Source organism: Trichechus manatus, unplaced genomic scaffold (genome assembly GCF_000243295.1).
Source record: "Trichechus manatus latirostris isolate Lorelei unplaced genomic scaffold, TriManLat1.0 scaffold00045, whole genome shotgun sequence".
Classification (NCBI taxonomy): Eukaryota; Metazoa; Chordata; class Mammalia; order Sirenia; family Trichechidae; genus Trichechus; species Trichechus manatus.
In genome coordinates this window covers 5,856,011-5,869,966 of record NW_004443981.1, presented here as the reverse complement: position 1 = coordinate 5,869,966, position 13,956 = coordinate 5,856,011, and the positions used below count along the sequence as shown (strand labels likewise).

The 13,956-nt window shown below is 40.1% G+C and overlaps 1 protein-coding gene across 1 annotated transcript in view; it reads left to right on the top strand.

The window, feature by feature from the left end:
- Positions 1-289: 289 nt before the first annotated feature.
- The window catches only part of BTBD7 (BTB domain containing 7), a 103,952-nt gene continuing 90,285 nt past the window's right edge, over positions 290-13,956 (top strand). Inside the window, exon 1 of the mRNA XM_023731753.1 lies at positions 290-400. The gene's annotated coding sequence lies outside the window, so the exon portion shown is untranslated. The remainder of the gene's footprint in view (positions 401-13,956) is intronic.

Genomic DNA, 13,956 nt, shown 5'->3' with positions numbered 1-13,956 from the left:
GCCGCCGCGGGAGGCGCTGGGGCGCTGGGCGGGGAAGGGGGTGTAGTCCGTCTGGAGCTGAGGCGGCGACGGCGGCGGACTGGCCGGTCCCTGTGCGTTCGGAGGGGCGGGCTGGGTTGTGCGTGGCGTCCCGGTGCCAGAGGCGCGAGGTGTGGCGCTCGGGGCGGGGAGAGTGGCCCGAAGTGGCCGCGGCGGTGGCCGGGCCGGCTCCGGGCTCCGAGGGGCGGGACCCGCCGCTCCCGGGACGCGGGGAAGGCGCTCCCGAGACTTGAGCCGCGCGTGTTTATCTGGGTGCGGGGCTGCGACTGCCCCGCGGTGGGCATGAGAGCAGCCGTCCGGGCACTGGAGAGGGAGCAGGCCCGTGGACGGTCCCTCCCCGAGGAAGAAGTTCGATGGTTCGGTAAGTTATAGGTCAGGGTAAAACTGTAGTAGAGCTTTGACAGGTGGGGAAGGAGACAATACCTCGGGTTCGATAAAAAAAAAAGAGGAGGCTGTGCTTAAATGGCAAAAAACATGCATTTTTTATTACCTTATCGTTTGCACAGCCCTTTACTAGTCTTTACCCCGAGGATGAGAACTTTCGCACCCTTTTCAGGGAAGCTCTGAGGAGTGTTGCTTCTGCTTTGAGCGACAATAACACCTCTTCACATACCAGCACAGATAATAAGTACTTCGGATTAGGCCTAATTTATAGAAGCAGTGTTGATTATCTTTAGTAGAGCACTGTTTCCTATGCTAAAACATCTTACTGTAAGGAGGAAATAGGCGTTTTTACAGAATTCCTGAGCTGTTTCAACGTACAGAATCTTTTGTCTCTGAATAACATGCATTTCTTTTAGATTGCTGAAATAAATTACTTTCTTCCAGAAATGTGGAGTAAAAGAAAGACATGAAATTGCAGCTGTGATTAGACTTGCCCTGGCATTTTAAAGTTAGAAAAACCTTTAGATCCGGTGTGACTATTTTACAGCTGGGAAACTAGGCCCAAAGAGATGAGTGACTTACTCAGGGTCTACAGCTGGCGAGGGGTTGGGCCAAAACTAGGCCACTTCAAGCTGGTTTAGAGAGCTCTTTTCATTGCACACCTAGGCCTCTTACTCTTCATTGCATTCTTCACCACCACCCCTCCCCATCTCTAGGTCTTTTTGCAGTAAAGTTGAAAACAGAAATGAGAGAGCCTTATTCTGATTCTTTTTTTTTTTTTTTTAAATAATTTATTTTTGTTGTTGAGAATATACACAGCAGAACATACACCAATGTCTACGTGTATAATTCAGTGTGATTGATTACATCCTTCAAGTTGTACAACCATTCTCACCCTTTTCTGAGTTGTTCTTCCCCCATTCCCCCTAAGGTTCCTGTCTAATCTTTTGAGTTGCTGTTGTCACTTTGAGCCCTTGTAGATAGTTCTTAAAAAAGCATAATGCTCAAGGCAGACATTTTTTACTAGTTGAACTGTTGTTTGGTTTTAGTAAGACTTCAGGGGATATTTTTTGCTTAAGTTTTAAAGATGATCAGGGCAATGGTTTCAGGGGCTCATTCAGCCCCCTTGGCTCCAGAAACTCTGGATTCCATGAGAACTTGAAATTCTGTTCTGCGTTTCCACCTTTTGATCAGGATTCTTCTGTGGAATCTTTGTTCAAAATGTTCGGTAATGGTAGCCGGGTACCATCCAGTTCTTCTGGTCTCATAGCTAAGGAGGCATTTGTTTATGGAGGCAGTTAACCACACATTCCATATCCTCCTCCTGTTCCTGACTTTCCTTCCTCTCTTGCTCCAGGCGAATAGAGACCAGTTGTTGAGCCTTGGATGGCCGCTTGCAAGCTTTTAAGACCACAGGCACTATGCTATGAACTAGGAAGTAAAACAGAAGCATTAGACACAATAGTGGGCCAGTTGTGTTCCATGAAACGATGACCCTAAACCTCCAAACCAAGGAACCAAATCCCATGAAATGTTTGGTTGTACATAAGCAACCTCAGCAGCTACTCTTTTTTTTTTTTAAGTGATCAGGGCTTCAAACCAGTTTGGTTCAGTAATGTGCCTGTGTAAATGAATGCGTTACATAGCAACCAAATCTGTTGCCCACAGGATGTAAGGCTTTGAATGTGTGTTGCTCTCTACAGCCCTGCCAATAATCCAGTCGCCCATAGCAGGCTCCCGAAACTTTCAGAATCCACGTGGGAGATTACGTTTATGTTGGCAATTACTGAATTTTTCGAACTGGTTTGAAGCCCAGCTTTGCCAATTCAACTTTTTATGTGTGTACAACTTATTGACAGCAATTACGTTAATTGGCTATGCAGCCCTACCTATAATCTGTGTGATTTTTCCATCACTGTAAACCGAAAGTCATTACTCTATAAGCAATAACCTCCCTCAACCCTGTTAACCAGTAATAAACTTTGGTCTGTTCTTGTCTTTTTACATAAGTGAGGCCATACCATATTTATCCGTTTATGATTGACTTATTTCACTCAGCATAATGTGTTCAAGCTCCGTCCATATTGTAGTGTGTATCAAGACCTACCTCTGACTCTGACAGCTGTAATCAGTTACCCAAAGTAACTGATGAAAATTTTTTCTTATCCTGAATTTAATGAAAATGGAATGACATTTCTTCTAGAGTTTTCATAGGCCCATGACTACACTTTAGCCCAGTTATAGCGTGGCTCATTCTTGCATGAATTCAGTAAAGGTCAGTATTCTGCCCCACAAAACCTAACTACTGTATTTTTATGCAAATAATGCGCACCTTTTATGTTTGTTTGCCAACCACGCCCTCCCCCATGAGGTAAGCGCACTATGCTATTTTTTTTACATGTTAAAAAAAAATTGTCGTAGTAGTTGTTGTAGTGCCACTTATGAAGATACCTTGCAGGATGAGGGTGCAGTTGGCAAACAGTCGTAGAAGGTACACGTTATTTGCGTACTGTATTGTTCTATGACCCAACACCAGCATTTTAAACAAGTTCTTTGTGTCAGGCTCTAATTTTAGGATTTAAAACACCTGTGTTGTTTTCCAGATTCTACTGCCCAGTTTCCATGTATCTTGTTGAGTCATAGCGATTTTCTTTGTAGCGTGTCATAGGTTAACCTTCAGAAATACAATAATGCCAAATGATTCTGATTTTATATTCTAGTCAATGAAACTCACAGGTCGAAAATTGAACTTGTGTTCCATTACACGGGTGGTTATTGAAGATCTGCTCTGTGTTTTGCATTATACTAGGTTGCAATGGAAGAGAAGAAAGAAGTATGACATGTAGACTTTGCCTCCAGGTTCTTACTGGAAAGATGAGATGTGCCCCCTGAGTCTAGAAGACTATCTAGCGAGTTCTACGAATACAAACGATGTTATAGATGTCCAGTGTATAGGGAGATGAGTAAGGCCTCAGGAGTCTAAAGAATCTCCTGGAATAGTTGGCCTTTGAGGGTTTAGATTTATGGAGGTTAGAGCACTAACTTTGTAAGGAAAAAGCAAAAGTAAAAAGTGGAGATTAGCTTTGGGAGGGCGGATAGGAGGAAAATAGAATGAGCCAACAACTGAATTGCCTTGGGAAACTAAAAGGAGAACGTTGGACAGTTCAAACAGTATCTGTCTGTAAAAGGGTTTGAGTGTTGGCTTGAGGGAATTTGGATTTTTATCCTCTTCTGAAAGGTTTGGGGAGCCATTGAAAGTTTGGAAGCCAAGGATTAATGTAATAAACCAGCAGGCTGAACATGTCAATGATGTATACGTTGAGTTAGAATAAGGAGAGAATGGAATGAACCAGGGAAGACAGTAGCCGTTGCAGTTACCTGAGTATGAAGAGATGAGATGCTAATCTAGGATAGAGTCAGTAGGAAGAATTACATAGCAGGTATGTTTTAAGAAAAAAATTTTATTTATGGAGGCTGAAAGAAAGTTTCTAGCCTGGTGAGTGAGAAAATTCAGGTGTTAGTGGCAAAATGACATATTATTGCTATGTTGATGTTTTATCTTTGTACATTTGAAATCATGTTTTTCAGACCGAAGGAAAATAGTTCTGTAGTTATTCCAGTGTATATTTGTGTGATTATTTGGTTAATGTCAGTCTTCCCCCACTAACTTACAAGCATTGTGAGGATAGAAACTCTTATCAGTTTTGCTCACAACAGTATTCCCAGCACCTAGCATAGTGCTTGGCACATAGGTGCTCGCTAAAGCTATTGAATGAATCAAACAGAAGACTAACGTTTAACCCAATAATCTTGAAATTATATTGTTTATAATTTTTAATGGAAAAAGTACTTATTTTTATTTATTTCTTTAATTTTTTTTAATTGTACTTTAGTTGAAGGTTTGCAGAACAGTTTCTCAGTAAACAGTTAATACACATACTGTTTTATGACGTTGGTTAACAACCCTAAGACATGTTAACACTCTTCTTCTCGACCTTGAGTTTCCTATTACCAGCTTTCCTGTCCCATCCTGCCTTCTAGTCCTTGTCCTTGGGCTGTTGTGCCCCATTAGTCTCATTTTGTTTTATGGGGCTGTCTGATCTTTGGCCGAAGGGTGTACCTCGGGAGTGACTTCATTACTGAGCTAAAAGGGTGTCCGGGGGCCGTGCCCTCAGGGTTTTCCAGTCTCTGTCAGACCAGCAAGTCTGGCCTTTTTTTGTGAGTTAGAATTTTGTTCTACATTTTTCTCCAGTTCTGTCTGGGACCCTCTGTTGTGATCCCTGTTAGAGCAGTCAGTGGTGGTAGCTGGGCATCATCTAGTTGTACTGGACTCAGTCTGGTGGAGGCCGTGGTAGTTGTGGTCCATTAGTCCTTTGGACTGATCTTTCCCTTGTATATTGTTTTTTTCATTCTCCCTTGCTCCCAAAGGGGTGAGACCAGTGGAGTATTTTAGATGGCTGCTCACAGGCTTTTAAGACCCCAGGCACTAGTCACCAAGGTAGAATGTAGAAGATTTTCTTTATCAACTATGTCATGCTAATTGAGCTAGATATTCCCTGAGACCCTGGTCCCCACAGCCCTCCACCCAGCAATTCAGTCCCTCGGGTAGTTTGGATGTGTCTGCGGAGCTTCCATGACCTTTCCTTGTGCAAGTTGTGCTGGCTTCCCCAGTATTGTGTACTGTCTTACCCTTCACCAAAGTTACCACTTAGTCTATTGTCTATTTAGTATTCCCCCACCACAACCCCTCCCATCCCTGGTAACTATCAAAGATTGTTTCTTTTTGTGTGTAAACCTTTTCATGAGTTTTCGCAGTAGTGGTCTCATACAATAAAACAGTCTTCCCTGTTCACCCAGCTTTGGAACAGTGGTGATAAAACAGAAACTTACCTGCTCTACAAAGAAACAGGCAAATGACTTTTTCTAAAATGAGTATGTTTTTAAAAGTGAGATAGCCTACATTTTTTTTTAAGTTGATGTTAGGTGCCATTGAGTAGGTTCCAACTCATGGAGACCCTGTGTACAACAGAATGAAACACTGCCCACTCCTGCACCATCCTCACAGTTGTTATGATTCAGCCCATTGTTGCAGCTAGAGTCAGTCCATCTTGCTGAGGGTCTTCCTCTTTTTTGCTGACCCTCTGACTTACCAAGCATGATGTCCTTCTGCAGGGACTGGTCCCTCCTGAACATGTCCAGAGTATGTGAGACTTAGCCTTGCCATCCTTGCTTCTAAGGAGCATTCTGGCTGTACTTCTGACAGTTCATGGTATGTTCAGTATTTTTCACCAACACCACAAAGGTGTCGATTCTTCTTCGGTCTTCCGTATTTATCGTCCAGCTTTTATATGCATGCATATCAGGCAACTGAAAATACCATGGCTTGGGTCAGGTGCACCTTAGTCCTTAAAATGACATCTTTGCTTTTTAATACTTTAAAAAAGTCTTTTTTGCAGAAGATTTGCCCAGTGCAATGTGTCTTTTGATTTCTTGACTGCTGCTTGCCTGGGTGTTGATTGTGGATCCAAGTGAAATGAAATCCTTGACAACTTCAATCTTTTCTCCGTTTATCATGATGTAGCTTATTGGTCCAGTTGTGAGGATTTTTGTTTTCTTTATGTTGAGGTGTAATCCATAATGAAGGCTGTGGTCTTTGATCTTCAGTAAGTGCTTCAAGTCCTCTTCACTTTCAGCAAGCAAGGTTGTGTCATCTGCATATCATAGGTTGTTAATGAGTCTTCCTCCAGTCCTGATTCCCGTTCTTCATATAATTTGGCTTCTTAGATTATTTCCTCAGCATACAGATTGAATAAGTTGATGTTAGTATAAGTTAGTTATCAGAACCCAAGATTTCAAAGGGAGGCATAATTCAGAGAAACTTTTCAAGTGCTTGCTGACTCCAGAGTTATAATGAAACTCAAACTTACAGTACCTTATTTGTAAAACAAGTTCAAATTTTATTTAATGCAAATTGCAATGGGTTTTTAATTGTCACGTAAAATTTTGACAGTCTATATTTGACATTACAAATTGAATTTTTCACAGTATCCTTAGTATCTCATACGGTGTAGAAACTTTAGAAACATGATGTACTAACTTTTATAAATGGACGTTAAACCCATGTAGTGACCGTTAATAATGTTAAATAAAGTTGGAGTAAATAGGAGTCCTTTAACAGGATTCAAAACAGTCCCCTTTTTTGAGCACTGTTGGGTTTTTTAGATACAGTTGTGCTCTATTAGAACACTGCACTGGGAATCAAACCTCCATGCAGATTCGGACTGCTCTTCGTAGCTTTGTGATCTTAAGCAAGCCACTTAGCCTGTCTGAGGCTAATTTCCTCATCTGTAAAAAACAGGGATAGCCATGTCTACATAGCAGCTGTTCTATCTTGAGAAAATTTGTGTTCCTTCCTTTTCCTACTATCAGTAATTAAACGGCTTGCTGGTTAAGTCTACCATTTGTTCTCCCAATCTCCTTCTCCTTCTCTTTACTGTTCTCTGTATCAGTTAGGTTTCTGAAAAACCAGTTGGAGTGTGCTGCTTTCCTACTTAAAAACCTGTGTTAACTTTTTGTTGTTTATAGAATAAAGTCCGAACTCAGAAGTGTATAGTCTGTTGAGCCTTTGATTTCCCGTCACTCCAGCCATACCAAGCTGTTTCTTGTTCCCTATATGCCTGTGTTTTTTATGTGTTTATTCCAGTGCTTGGAGTTCCCCTTATTCTGTCATCAGCTCTGTTAGCTGACCTTCTAGTAGTATCTGCTTCTCTCTTCTTTCCTGACAGAAATCTGATTTTGTTCATGTATCCAGAAGACTCAAAAGGTGATTCATTACCAACTCCAGGAGTAGATTTTATTAGTCCACACCAATCAGGTAGTTTTCCCTGTAAACTTATTCCAGTCAGATTGAAGGGGAGGAGACATTCTATGTCTGGAGGGTAGGATTCTTTCCCATATTGTCTATGAACAAGGGAGCATGTGGCCCCAGTTGCCATGAGGGATGAAGCCTGCCCTAGGAGGGCAGAGAAGTAGAAAGAACCTGAGTCCTTTTAACACCATTTAGCCACATTTTGTACCAGGCTTGCAGCCTGCCCAGCCACAAGACTTCTCCACATGAGAGGTAAATTTCTTTTTGTTCAGGCCAATCCTTTGGAATTATTTGCCATCAGAAATCACCAGATTGATATTGAAACGGTCCTCTTTATTCTTTAAGACCTAATTCAAAAGTTACCTTTACCAATAGTCATATACTCCCTTCGTACTGTGGAGTACTCTTCCAGCCCTTATCTAATACATTATAATCACTCTGCAGGACTCTGTATGCTTTGAAACAAAGCATTCAGGACATAGCTCAGTGGCACATAATAGAAATTCAGAAGTGAGTTGTTAGAATGGGATAATAACATGAAAAAATGCTTTGTAAATAATTTTTTATAAATATAAAGTATGTTACAGTCTTCAAAGTGAAAATGGAAAAACTAATTAGGCCAGACATGCTAATTGTTCTTTGCTTATCCTTCATTATTGTCTGGAAATGTTCACTTAGACAGGAAGTGCGACAGTGTCCTCTAGCCATAGTCTCTTATGTTTCATGAAAAAATCTACTTACTACAAGCAGGAAACATGGAAGGAGCAGTAATGAATTATGCTGTTATTGTGCTGTTCCTTCTTCCCTCCCCCCGCTTCCCTCTCTTTTTCTTTCAGTGGGGAGACAAATACCAGAACTGACTTCAAGTATAAGATGTGTCTTTTTTTTTTTACTGTCTTTTGAGATTATATTTAGGTCTGTTTTATCTGGGATTTATTTGTAAATTATTCTTCAGAGAAAAATTCTATCATATACATAGACCTAATTATTCTTGTTTTCAGACTTTACCCAAATACTTTTTGCTTGCTCGAGACTAGACTTGAGAATTTTCTTGTAAGCAAAAAGCTTTGTGGCAGAACTAGATGAGTTTGTAGCAAATGTTAGTAATAGCTCATGACAGAGAAGTCTCATTATAGCCTTAATTATGGAGTCATAGTTCTGTCACATGCTTCAACAATAAAGTCTGACAAAGGAGGAGGCATGGAAAAGGAGAGTTAAAATTTCCCAATTCAGTGTACTTCACCATTTGTTGGCTTCAGCAAGTAAAAGAAGTTTCAACATAGTAATTTGTGCTTTTTTTAAAACAGAGAAAAGAGGAATAGATTATATATTTAGAAATTATAATATGTATTGGGATGATTATAAAATGACAAAATTGTCATATTTGTCTCTGGAGAAGAATTTTTATTGTTTTGATGTCTAGTTTGCTAGCTATTTACTTTGGACAAGTTACCCTCCCTGTGCCTTAGTTGCCACATTTATAAAGTGAGTAATACCACCCTCTTCAAGGTTCTCTTATTTGATTAATTAAGATAATCTATGTGAAAACACCTAATATGGTGTTTGGAACGCGGTGCTCAGACATTCCTCCTTTTTTTGCCATACGCTTTTCAAAATTTCAGTAAATGGTGTTAATGCTCTTTGGGTTTCAACTTTTGAGTATTTAAGCCAGGATCTGTCTTCTGTATGTTCTTTATGTCTTGTGGAGTTATTATTTCTTGACTAAGAAAATGTCTCACTTAATTCAAGCAATACTGTATGTTTAAAAAAAAAAAAAAACACCTTTCCTCTTGAACAAAGTCCTTGTCATGGGTCATAGATCACAGGGCTTTTTGTTATCTGGCCTCTGTTTCCTCTCCAGGCTCATATCTTTACTGCCACAGTCCCTTCCCACTGCACTCTATTTATAGAATTACAGTACTTTTATTTCCTCAGTGAACCAAGTTTTATTTTCTCCTTGGGACTTCACATAATTCCTTCTGCTGTTTGGAGCATTTTGGCATCCCTCCCCATCACCTCCACCAAAAAAGAGGAAAGGTTCACATTTTCTAGTTTTCATTTTAGATCTCATTGCAGTGTCACTTTCTCAACAACCCTATAAAGTAGACACTTTTGTTACTATTGGACACAGAGAAGATAAAAATTTTACCCTAGGTCCCACCACTTAGAAATAAAAAATTAACACTAGATCACACAGTTTAGAAATGTCAGAGCTGGATCCAAACCCAGGCAGTCTGACTCCAGGGTTCTTCACTGTCACTAATCTCTGCTGCCTGTACATGGTAATTACCTATTTACTGGTTCGCCCCACTTGGCTTTCAGCATCTTAAGTGCAAATTTACTTCTGTTTTGTTCATTGTTACATCCCCATGTGCTTAGTACATAGTAAAACCTATTGCCGTTGAGTCGATTTCAACTCACAGCGTCCATATAGGACAGAGTAGAACTTCTCCATAGGATTTCCAAGGAGCAGCTGGTGGATTTGAGCTACTGACCTTTTGATTAGCAACTGAGCTCTTAACCACTGCACCACCAGGGCTCCTAGTACATCGTAGGTGCCCAGAAAATATTTAAGTGAATGAAAATTCTCTTATTTGAGAGCAGACTGTTTTGATTAAATTCCTCTCAGTACCTTTTGCAGATGCATGTGTTAGTAAATAGTCTTCTCATGTTTACCTATGATAAAAGTGAAATTTTTATGATCAAGTTAATTGTGATTTTGAGATACATTGCCTACCCACCAAAGATAGTTACAACCTGATTTTTATAACCACCGTTAACTCCTTTTAGTCCTACTGTAACAATATCATTTTGCAACTTTAAAAACTGGTACTTGTAGGCCTCCTTTTGACATGGTATCCCTGTGTGAACTGTTAAAATATAGATCATTTGTAATTAGTTTCTTTAAATGGTATGTAGGAAATTTTATAAAATAAACCTTAAAAGATAAAATTGCAGTAGTAGATGGAATCTGATCATTTATATCTATTAACCTTTTTTTTAAATTATACTTTAGATGAAGGTTTACAGAACAAACTAGCTTCTCATTAAACTGTACACGTATTGTTTTATGACGTTAGAACAACCCCATGTCATATCAATACTCTCCCTTCTCCATCTTGGGTTCTCTATTACCAGCTTTCCTGTCCCCTCCTGCCTTCTAGTCCTTACCCCTGGGCTGGTGTACCCCTTTAGTCTCGTTTTGTCCTATGGGCCTGTCTCATCTTTGGCTAAAAGGTTCATCTCAGGAGTGACCTCATTACTGAGCTGAAAGGGTGTCTGGGGGCCATACTCTTGGGGTTTCTTCGGTCTCTGTCAGGGCAGTAAGTCTGTTTTTTTTTTTTAAATTGTACTTTAGGTGAAGGCTTACAGGACAAATAGTTTCTCATGAAACAGTAGTACACATATTGTTTTATGACGTTGGTTAACAACTCCACAACATGTCAGCCCTCTCCCTTCTCGACCTTTTTTTTTTGGTGAAAATATGCATAGCCAAAGATACACCATTTCAAAAATTTCTACATGCACAGTTCAGTGACATCAACTACGCTCTCCCAATTGTGCTGCTGTTCACACTTTAGATGAAGGCTTACAGAACAAAATAGTTTCTCATTTAACAGTACACGTTGCCCTATGACAATGGTTAACAACCTCACAACACATCAACACCATCGTTACTCAACCTTGGGTTCCCTATCACCAGCTTTCCTGTCCCCTTCTGCCTTCTGGCCCTTGTCCCTGGACTGCTGTGCCTCATTAGTCCCATTTGGTTTTAAAGGGCTGTCCACTCCCCGGCTGAATGGTGAACCTCAGAAATGACTTCACCACTGAGCTAAAAGGGTGTCTGGGGGCCATACTCTCGGGGTTTCTCCAGTCTCCTTTAGGCCAGTAAATCTGGTCTTTTTTTTTGTGAGTTGGAATTTTGTTCTACATCCTTCTCCAGCTCTGTCGAGAACCCTCTGTTACGATCCTGGTCAGAGCAGTCAAGTCTGGTCTTTTTTGTGAGTTAGAATTTTGTTCTACATTTTTCTCTAGCTCTGTCCAGGACCTTCTGTTGTGATCCCTGTCAGAGCAGTCAGTGGTGATAGCCGGACACCATCTAGTTGTACTGGACTCAGTCTGGTGGAGGCTGTGGTAGTTGTGGTCTGTTAGTCCACTGGACCAGTCTTTCCCTTGTGTCTTTAGTTTCCTTCATTCTCCCTTGCTCCTGAAGGGGTGAGACCAGTGGAGTATCTTAGATGGCTTCTCACAGACTTTTAAGACCCCAGACGCTACTCACCAAAGTAGAATATAGAACGTTTTCTTTATAAACTATGTTATGCCAGTTGAGCTAGATGTTCTCTGAAACCATGGTCCCCACAGCCCTCAGCCCAGTAATTCGGTCGCCAAGGGAGTTTGGATTTGTCCATGGAGCTTCCATGACCTTACCCTGAACAAGCTGTGCTGGCTTCCCCAGTATTGTGTTCTGTCTTATCCTTCCCCAGAGTTGCCACTTATCTATTGTCTGTGTAGTGTTTTTCCCTCCCTACTCCTTCCCTCCCTCGTAACCATCAAAGATTGTTTATTTTTGTGTGTAAACCTTTTCATGAGTTTCTAGCGGTCTCATACAATATTTGTCCATTTGTGGTTGACTTACTTCGCTTAGCATAATCCCCTCCAGATTCATCCATGTTGTGAGATGCTTCGCAGATTCGTCATTGTTCTTTATCATTGCGTAGTACTGCATTGTGTGTATGTACCATAGTTTGTTTATCTACTCATCTGTTGATCGGCATCTAGTTTGTTTCCATCTTTTTGCTGTTGTGAACAATGCTGCAGTGAACATGGGTGTGCATATATCTATTTGTGTGACGGCTCTTATTTCTCTAGGGTATATTCCTAGGAGTGGGATTGCAGATCATATGGTATTTCTATTTCTAGCTTTCTAAAGAGGCGCCATATCGTGTTCCAAAATGGTTGTACCATTTTGTATTCCCACCAGCAGTGCATAAGAGTTCCAGTCTCCCTGCAGCCTCTCCATCATTTGTTATTTTCTGTTTTTTTGATCTGTGCCTGTAATGCCGGAGTGAGATGGTATCTCATTGTGATTTTGATTTGCATTTCTCTAATGGATAGTAATCGTGAGCGTTTCCTCATATGTCTGTTAACCGCTTGAACATTTTCTTTGGTGAAATGTCTGTTCATTTCCTTTGCCCATTTTTTAATTGGATTATTTGTCTTTTTGTTGTCGAGGTGTTGGATTTTCCTGTTGATTTTAGAGATTACACCTTTGTTGGATTTGCAGTAACCAAAAATTTTTTCCCAATCTGTAGGTTCTCTTTTCACTCTTTTGGTGAAGTCTTTTGATGAGCATAAGTGTTTAATTTTTAGAAGATCCTAGTTATCTAGCTTATCTTCTCGAGTTTGTATGTTGTTAGTTATGATTTGTATGCTCTTAATGCCATGTATTAAGGTCTTTAGCATTGATACTATCTTTTCTTCTCTGATCTTTATAGTTTTTGGCTTTGTATTTAGGTCTTTGACCCATTTTGAATTAGTTTTTGCATACGGTGTGAGGTATGGGTCCTCTTTCATTTTTGTTGTAGATGGACATCCAGTTTTGCCAGCACTGTTTATTAAAAAGACTGTCTTTTCCCCCATTTGATGGACTTTGGCCGCTTGTTGAAGATCACATAACCTTAGGTGGATGGATTTACATCTGAGTTCTCGAGTCTGTTCCATTGGTCAGTCTGTCTGTTGTTGTACCAGGACCAGGCTGTTTTGACTACTGTAGCTGTATAGTAGGTTCTGGGGTCAGGTAGTGCCAGTCCTCCTACTTTATTCTTCTTCTTCCATACTGCTTTACTTATTTGGGGCTTCTTCCCTTCCAATATAAAGCTAATGATTGTTTTTTCCATCTCTTTAAAGAACGTTGTTGGTATTTGGATCGGGGTTGCATTGTATTTGTAGATTACTTTGGGTAGAATTGTCATTTTCACAGTGTTGAGTCTACCTATCCATGAGCATTGTATGTTTTTCCATTTATGTAGATGTCTTTTGGTTTCTTGCAGCAGTGTTTTGTAGTTTTCTTTGTATAGGTTTTTTACATCCCTGGTTAGATTTATTCCTAAGTATTTTATTTTTTTAGAGGCTATTATAAATATTGTTTTCCTGATTTCCTTTACGTCGTTGTCTTTGTTGGTGTATAGGAATCCAATGGATTTTGTATATTGTATCCTCCTACTCTGCTGAATGTTTCTATTAGTTCCGGTAGTTTTCTTGTGAAGTCTTTTGAGTTTTCTATATATAATATCATTGCAAATAGGGACAGTTTTACTTCTTCATTACCAATTTGGATGCCCTTTATTTCTTTTTCTTATCTATTGCTCTATCTAGGACTTCCAGCACAATGTTAAATAGGAGTGTTGATAAAGGACGTCCATGTTTTTTTCCTGTTCTCGAGGGGAATAATTTCAGCCTCTCTCCATTAAGAATGATGTTGGCTGTTGGTTTCGTATAGGTGCCCTTTATTATGTTGAGGAAGTCCCCTTCTATACTTATTTAATTGAGAGTTTTTATCAGGAATGGGTTTTGGACTTTGTCGAATGGCTTTTCTGCGTCAATTGAGATGATCATGTGATTTTATTTATGTGGTGGATTACGTTGATTGGTTTTCTAATGTTGAA